This window comes from Salvelinus sp. IW2-2015, unplaced genomic scaffold, assembly GCF_002910315.2.
Source record: "Salvelinus sp. IW2-2015 unplaced genomic scaffold, ASM291031v2 Un_scaffold1253, whole genome shotgun sequence".
NCBI lineage: Eukaryota > Metazoa > Chordata > Actinopteri > Salmoniformes > Salmonidae > Salvelinus > Salvelinus sp. IW2-2015.
In genome coordinates, this window is record NW_019942801.1 from 328,458 (window position 1) to 337,226 (window position 8,769).

The window sequence follows — 8,769 nt, forward strand, 5'->3', positions numbered from 1 at the left end:
CTATTCCCACTTCCTAGATGTAAAATTAATTTTTCAACTTGACTCAAAAAATAAATACATATTTTTTGCAATACTGAATGTTTGTCAACAGGGAGGGTGTTTTATTAACAGTACCAAGTAAATGAGGAAATATTGACCTGTGTCACTGAATGACACTACATTCAATATTACTTAACAGCTGCACTATTTTAAGCAACAGCGCTAGCAAGCAGAAAGGCAAGAAGCTCCTAAAAAGAAACTGAAAATGCAAATAGAAACACCTTAAAAATAAGGGCAGCTGCTACGAACTGACGAGGGGAGGAGAGGCATATGTTATATTCGTCCTAATCTTGTGATAATGTTTTACTCAAAATGCCTTGCGTGTGACAGCCATGGATAGGCTGGGACAAGCTGGGACGTTGAGCTGCTGCAGTAGGGGGGAGGGGAGAGGTGTGAGGAAACAAGTTGCCCCCCCCGTCTGGCCAACCACATCTTATTGACGGGAAAACACTGACAATCAATCGAAGCTGAATGACAGTCAGTGCAACCAATCAGACGGCTCTGCATGATTGGTAGGTGGGGAATGTTGAACAGCAATGCAGATAAGGGCATATCTCGTCACAAAATTCATGGAAAATGTAAGGGAGAGAAAGAGTAAAAGAGGGGGACGGGAAGGCCTAAGTCAATTGAGTTTATCTAAAGCCATTTCTGGAAGCACTTTTCAGAAATGCTCTTTGGTGAGTTGTTTTCCGAAAGGCTGTTCCCCCATGTTGCTGGTTGAGTGGGGAGACGGCTTAAGTAGTAAACAGATTCTAGAACATTCTGGAGGGGTATGTTTATCTGACATGCATGAGAGGTCAACTTAACCGTGCTAATCTGAACCCATCGTCTGTGCTGCTGCTACCATATGATGAGGGGTCAGGTGGGGATGGAAGGCCACACTTTAAAAGGAGGGATGGAGTCACTCTCCAGTTGTGGACAGGGCCCCAGGTGTTTATTTTTGTATGGCCACACACACACACACACACACACACACACACACACACACACACACACACACACACGGTGCGCGGGTCACCCGCACCACCCGGCAATTGCTAACCCATCCGCAACCGCCCAACTATACGTGACAAGTGAAAATCTGAGGCCTGTAGACTACAGTGGGGCGCAGGATTTAGATGTTTCTGCTTACAATTTCCAACATTTTGGTAGGACATGTTAGTCAACTAGATACATGTAGTTTCTCTCCTGTCATTACACAGTATGTTGCCCTTGAATACTAAATAAACCATTGCTTACCAGAATATCATGAATCGATAGAGTGAATGTTTCAATCTAGTTGACGTCGGTAAAGCTCTCAGTCATCTCTGATTCTTTCACGGAGCAAAACCTTTTAGGGACCGGGGAGAAAATTTAAACTGTCCAAATGACATCAGTTTGACCGATCGTAAGGAAAACAGAAAGCTGTGAAAACAACCTAACGTGTTTCCGATAAGATTTCAGTTCCTTTTGGATTGTATGTGGTTGAAATACTATCAGCTTGTATGATGCTGATAAAGATAGCACCTTTACAGGCGGTATCTAACAGCACACATGCATTCTCTCAAGATGCTGAATGAAAAAAATCATATTTCCCCACTCCTGTCCCCTAGTCAAAATGTAGCCTACATTTGGTGTATTATTTTACTGTAAGAAATGCCTTATTCTGCAGGAATTAATATTAAAGTCTATGTGAGAGGTTATAGACCAACAGTCGGGTGTGCAGATTTCAGTTTCCATTTATCCCATCTGAATAGTAAGCTACAATTCCCTTGACGTGCCATAGGCCTATTTGAAGTCCCTGTCTTGTGCCTGTTGAATTTGTATAGCGCCTCACAATCACCACATACCCATATCGTTCCCAGACATTACTTTTCTGCCCCCCCCCCTCTCTTTATTTTCAACTCTCCATTTCACAGCTTCAATGTAGCCTATATATATATATATAAATTGCACAAGAATTATGCATTTATGGACTTACGGTATTGTTTTCTCATTATTCAACCCGCCCGCCCGCCATCCACCTACCCTTCCTCCACACAACATTTCATGACCCTACACACGACCGAGCCACGGATATAACAGCGGGGACTGCGGGTTATGAGTCAGCCCAAGCATCACTAACACACACAGTCTCTTTAAAGAGGAGTGTTATACTGTTGCTTGGCATTTAGTCACATCACACTAGACACTAGAACCATGCAGCTGTGTCAAATATCAACTGAGACAATAGCCAGAGCCCAGAGCCAATGAAATAGCAGCACCTAGCAAGACCAGGGCAGACATTATATCTATTTAAAGGTGAAGGAAATGATAGAAGATGTTTAATACACGCATGATTACCCAACACACACACTCTCTTTCTAGGGATGGGCACGGTTAATCAAATATCCGGATATCCGAACGGACGGTTCGTATTCAAACAATTGAGAGTATTCATTTTTGGAGATATTTTTTGGCCTATTTTAACAATGAAAAAGCTTCATCTAAATGATATTGTCCATGTTACATTGTTACACACAAGGACATACTATGACATTTGAAACGCTTAATTGAATAAAACAAAACTTTATAATGTAGTGTTTACTTAAGGCTCTTTGAGCTACTGCTGCTTCAGACGCAACGTGGTGTTGACAGTCATTGTTTACAGTTGTGCACTGTAAATGTAGCCTACAGTTCTGAGGACTCACAAAGTAATTGCTTTATTTTCAAGCTCATTTTCACTCTTATGGGCTATGGGTTGCATTTTACACAAAAAGGTATTTTATTATTATAGTGCGTTAAGCCCTATGGTCAGCCCTGACAACGGTATGCTCTTTTCCCAACTTCAAATAGCAATTAGCCTACAGGCACGCACACCAATGGTGAGTCCTCAAGACCTGCTGGCAGATCAATACAAAAAAAAAAGGTACTCAGCAGAAAAAAAATCTGTTCTATGATGGCAAACATCAGACTTCTCTTTCACCGTTGTTGTTAGCCAAAAAGTACTGCTATAGCACCCTGGAAACACCGGCGCACTGTCTGGGACGTATTTATTACATTATGTTGCAAAACATTTCCTAGATGGAAACAAACGTAACGTAACGAAGCGGGAAGGGACCTACCTGAATTTGTCCAATTATTAATTGGACAATTATTAATCTAATTGTTAGCTTATGATTACACCTCAGCTGTTTGCATTTTGCATCATTGTGATTGGTCAATTTTTTACATTGTGAATATCCGGAAAATAAATATTGATAGTATTTGAACAGTGAAATAAATCTCCTGCCCAAGTCACCCACAAAATGAAAAATCAGTGGAGCCTGCTCTTTCTCTTCGCTAATGATGCGAGTGTGTGTTCAGTCTGCCTGTTGCATGTAGAACATCCTAGCCTATCTAATGACGATAGGCCCTGGTTTACTGAAGTTACGAGGCCAAAAAAATTGCGAAATACAGCACACCATTGCGAGATACAACTTTGATTGCCAATAGATAGAAACAGAACCCTGCACTATGCCTATCTAGACAGTGCCCCCCTCTCTCTCTGTCCCTTGCTAGTTCGCTTGTGTTCGTTTGTGTTCTCGGAAGTACAAGTACAATCAGTCTCCTCCATTCCAAAAATACAGAATCTTAGGAGTCGATTCCACTAAATGTCTTGGTAAGTCACTGTATTTAACTAACTTTGGAGGTACTTTAAAAACATTTTTTTTGGAGAGTGGTCTGCACAGGCAGCTCAACATTATTTGATTGACAGTTCTGGTTGTCTAGAGATAGACATGAATCCCGCTTCATTGCCCGACCCTAGCGGTCATACATATGCAGTGCTTGACTGGGACTGGAATAGATGCCGGTACTGTTTATATTTAGGTACAGGAGCGCCACAATACTCTTGAGATAATATTCTTTAAGAGGTGCAGGAGCTCAAGCAGTAGAAAATGCGAAGTGCCGGTACTCGCATCCGGTGAGCTCCTGCACAACTCAAACACCGTACATACTAAGAGGACCATTATTCTGCATTGTGAATTGATGTGGAATGTTATGAATTTTTCTTGTCATTTTAATGGAAAACCGATTTTAAAAAAAATAGCAGTTGAAACATTAAGCAAAATGTTCAATTTGTCACATCGCTAGTCAGATCCTTGGTCTGTAAAGTGGTTCCTTCAAAATATGTCCAGGCACACAAACTCAGAGACATTTACAGTGAAACTCAAAGGATATGCACCGACTGGCACCCTATTTCCTAATGGGCCCTGGTCAAAAGCAGTGCACTGTATTGGGAGTAGGGTACCATTTGGGCCTGCCTAAAGGAGAAGCTATGTGTAGGGAGGAGCTAATCCAGCCGCCTGCTAGTAGCACATTACTAATACAGCAGCCAGGTTCAATCTCAGTTCACCAAACCTCAATCAAATAATCCACTACAGTAGAAAACAAGTAGGCTACGGTACAACCCCTCCCTTCTCGATGTATGTGTTCACAATTCCCTAGTAAACGGACGGGGGAAGGGGGGGGGGTGAATGACAGTATGATTCAAGTAGGTCTATATAAATTGAATGTACTTAGTAAAATGAAGATGCAAATATGGCCCGAGTTACATAGGACAAACAAGATTCATCTTAGCCTAAAATTGTGTGTGTGACAAGAACAGCTTGGTACGTAGTCTACCCTAGGTGCCAGTTACCTCTTGTATCAGCTACTGCAGCCCAGGGTTTCTTAATGGGTGCTTTCCCAAGTGTCTCTACATAGAAAAGCCTTTTATCAACTTAAGCCTTTGAGAGGCAGCAGGGAGGGACAGAAATTAGGGAGTTAGGCTGTCTGGGGAAGTCCCGTCCTACACTCTCCAAACGATGTTACAGTTTGGATGTAATCATGATGGAAAGAGAACACCGTCTTCCCCATTCAAAGGGGGAAAATAATTGTATGTTGACCAACCTTGACACACACGCATGTGCTCGCACGCACGCGCACAAGTACGCTGAAACAACTTCGCTCAGCGTCACTATAATAACCCAGGAGAGTAAAGATCCAGTGAGGGTTTGGAATGTAAGGTTACCTCCCTTGGGCTGTTGTGTCAGAAAGTGAGATCAGACTATGGCAATGACTCAGCAATACCTCACTCTACACAAGGCACCAAGTAGACTACAGAGATTACAAGTAGACTACATTCTGGAGAATGTCTGATGCAGCCAGGGTCAAAAGTAATGCACTATGGCCTATACTACGGACATAGGGTTCCAGTTAGGGAGGAGGAACAGAGCAGTCATACACCACTGATTCCAGACACCTCTAGAATGTTTATTCACAAGGTGATGTCATAGACCAGGAGAGAGAGAAACCATGAGACATTCTTAGCACACATTTACTCGTGACTTAGGCTACTTCCTTTGCATACAGCATAGCATGTTTTTAACCTCTGGTCATTTCCATGTAAAAAGGCCCCATGAGCACCAACATGTGAAGTTCCATGTCAAATCTGGTGCCAAATGAAAGCTAGGAGTCTACATTTTTTGAGAAATGAAGGCATACATAACTTTAACCATTTTCCATCCTCAAAATTAGGAATAATCAAAGGCTTTGATTTCTGGTCAAACAGATGGAAAAGTCTTAAAAGGCATTTGAAATATATCAAAACACAATAATGCAGAAGTGAAGACACTGCCAACTAATATCAACACATATTTTGTTTAAGAAACATTGGCCCGTGCCTTAATTCTGTTACCAAAAGCCCATATATCTTTAAGATATTTTCTAATTTCTCTCGCTCATGAGGGAGGAAAATGAAAGTTCACAGAAGTAACAAGGTAGAAACCATATTCATTTGGTTTCTTAATTATTAAGTGATTAAAACTTTAAATTAACCAAATTGGTGACAGAATTTCCTTAAAATCAGTAAAGGAATTACTGCAATTGAATTGGCTACAATGGGAAATCAGTAGTCACAAACCAGTCTTCCCTTCCATTGGCATATTATTACGTTAAACTCAACCATTTTCCTTGTTGGCTGGTGGTCAAAGCTGGCTCGCTCCCTCTCACTCTCTCAAATACAATCAAAAGTGAACTAAACAATCAAGAATTAACAGTAAACTCAAGTTACAAAGGAATAGACATTTCAAAATGTCATATGGCGACGTATAGTGTTATAACGGGCAAATAGTTCATGTACAAAAGGGAAAATAAATAAACACAAATATAGGTTGTATTTACAATGGTGTTTGATCTTCACTGGTTGCCCTTTCCTTGTAGCAACAGTTGACAAAATCTTGCTGCTGTGATGGCACACTGCGGTATTTCACCCAATAGATATGGGAGTTTATCAACATTTGATTTGTTTTCGAATTCTTTGTGGGTCTGTGCAATCGAGGGAAATATATGTCTCTCTTTCCTTAAATTTTGGGTCAGTCACAGTGGTCAGGTATTCTGCCACTGTGTACTCTCTTTCAGGGCCAAATATTATTCCAGTTTGGAAAGAATTTAACAAAAACCAGAGTAATGTGTCAAGTAATTAACTTTTTGTTCTCTCATGATTTGGTTGGGTCTAATTGTGTTTCTGTTGCTGTCCATGACCCACTTGCTTAGGGGATTCTTCTCTAGGTTAATCTCTATATGTGATGGCTTTGTTATGGAAGGRTTGGGAATCGCTTCCTTTTAAGTTGTTGTAGAATTTAAACGGCGCTTTTCTGGTTTTGATCATTATTGGGTATCGGCCTACTTCTGCTCTACATGCATTATTTGGCGATTTACGTTGTACACAGGGGGATGTTTTTTCAGTCTCAATTAGGTGTTTGTCCCATTTTGTGAATTCTTGGTTATAAGATCTCAACCATAAAGGGCAATGGGTTCCATAACTGATTCAAGTATTTTTAGACAGATCCTAATTGGGATGTCGAATTTATGTTCCTTTTGATGGCGTAGATGGCCCTTCTTACCTTGTCTCAGATCGTTTACAGCTTTGTGGAAGTTACCGGTGGTGCTGATGTTTAGGCCTAGGTAGGTGTAGTTTGTGTGCTCAAGGTCAACGGTGCCTAGACGGAATTTGTATTTGTGGTCCTGGCAACCGGACCTTTTTTTGGAACACCATTATTTTTTGTCTTACTGAGATTTACTGTCAGGGCCCAGGTCTGACAGAAGATCTAGGTGATGCTGTAGGCCCTCCTTGGTGTCTCTCTCACACACATACACAAGCCCCCTCTCTTTCCATTTATTGTAACTCACATCTGAGCACCAACCAACACCGGACGTCAATGGAAGTGGAAAAGTAAATGAAATTTGGTCAGTCGGCCCTGATTTCAACATCCAGAGAATACGTTTTTGATACGATCTGGACCGGCATTAATTTCCACATCCACAGATGTTTATTTTTGTTCCAGTCCGGCTTTGATTTGGCCCATACATAGACATCCATGATTGGTTCAAATCTAAACCAACCATAGACGTTTGTTTTACAAGTGTGAAGAGCACCGTACAGTAAAGATAAATAGTTCGTTTTTTTAAGTTGAGTATAGTTCAGTACAGTCCTGTATGGTACAGTATACTATTGAGTTGAGTATACTATAATTTACTGTATTGTACTATGCGCCACTGCACTAAACTCTACTGTACTTTGATATCCAAACTTGTGAAACATAGACGTCTATGATTGGTTCAGATTTGGTCCAGTCCAACCAAATTTGGTCTTGTTTGGGGGCGGAGATCATTAAAATAATAGCCAGTGTGTAGAATAATATGCAAAGGAGGATATTACATAATTATACATTTCTGTAGGCGTGTAATGTATGAAATATTTCAATACCACAAACCTACCACTCATCAATACCACCCATTTCAAAGTGCATGACCCCCAGATGTCTACTTAGAAAAGCTGAAAACAAATAAGCGCACACATCCAACAACTACTTGAAAGAGTAAGAACATTTCAGTGAGACAACTCAAAGGCGAAATCCATTAACTGCAAGAAAATGGAATTCATTGCCTATGACAATCAACCGATCTCTGTCGTGGATGATGTTGGCTTTCGCCAACTGGTCCAGCACCATGATTCCCGGTACACACAACCAAGTAGGGCGCTATTTTTCAGATGTTGCCCTACCGGAGTTACACAGTATTGTTGAAACGCACATCCATGAGTTACTTGCTATGGGCGTCACTGCTATTAGCTTCACAACTGACATTTGGGCCAGCCATGTCAGCCCCATGAGCATGCGGAGTCTGACAGCACAGTGGGTTGACGAGGATTTTGTACTGAGGAAAGCCGTATTGCATGCCCTAGAATGCGCTGGTTCTCATACTGCTGCTGCCATGTCAATGGCATTTGAGAACATGTTTGAAACATGAACACACTCCTAGCTCCATTCGAACGACTGACTCGAGAAATAAGCTCACCAACTGCATCTGCAGCACACATCATACCCTCGGTCATGGCATTGAAATGCCTGCTCAACAAAACTGCCGACACAGACCGTCGGGTTAAAACTTACAAAAGTACTCTACTTAGAGGCTGTGAACAAGCGAGTCGGTGGTATTCTCTCTGAGCCTCTTTACTGTGACGCCACCATGCTTGATGCTAGGTATAAGGACCGCTACTTCGACGCAGACGAGAAACAGGGTTTACGTGAAATGTTAGACACAGATGGACAAGATGGAATTGGATACAGGGACAGTTGGCGCAGAGGAAGAGGACCCACGACAGAAGAGGCAACGGACAGACAGAGATGAAACTTCACTGCTTGACATGTATGATGAAATCATGGGTGAAAATTAAACGACTGAACAACG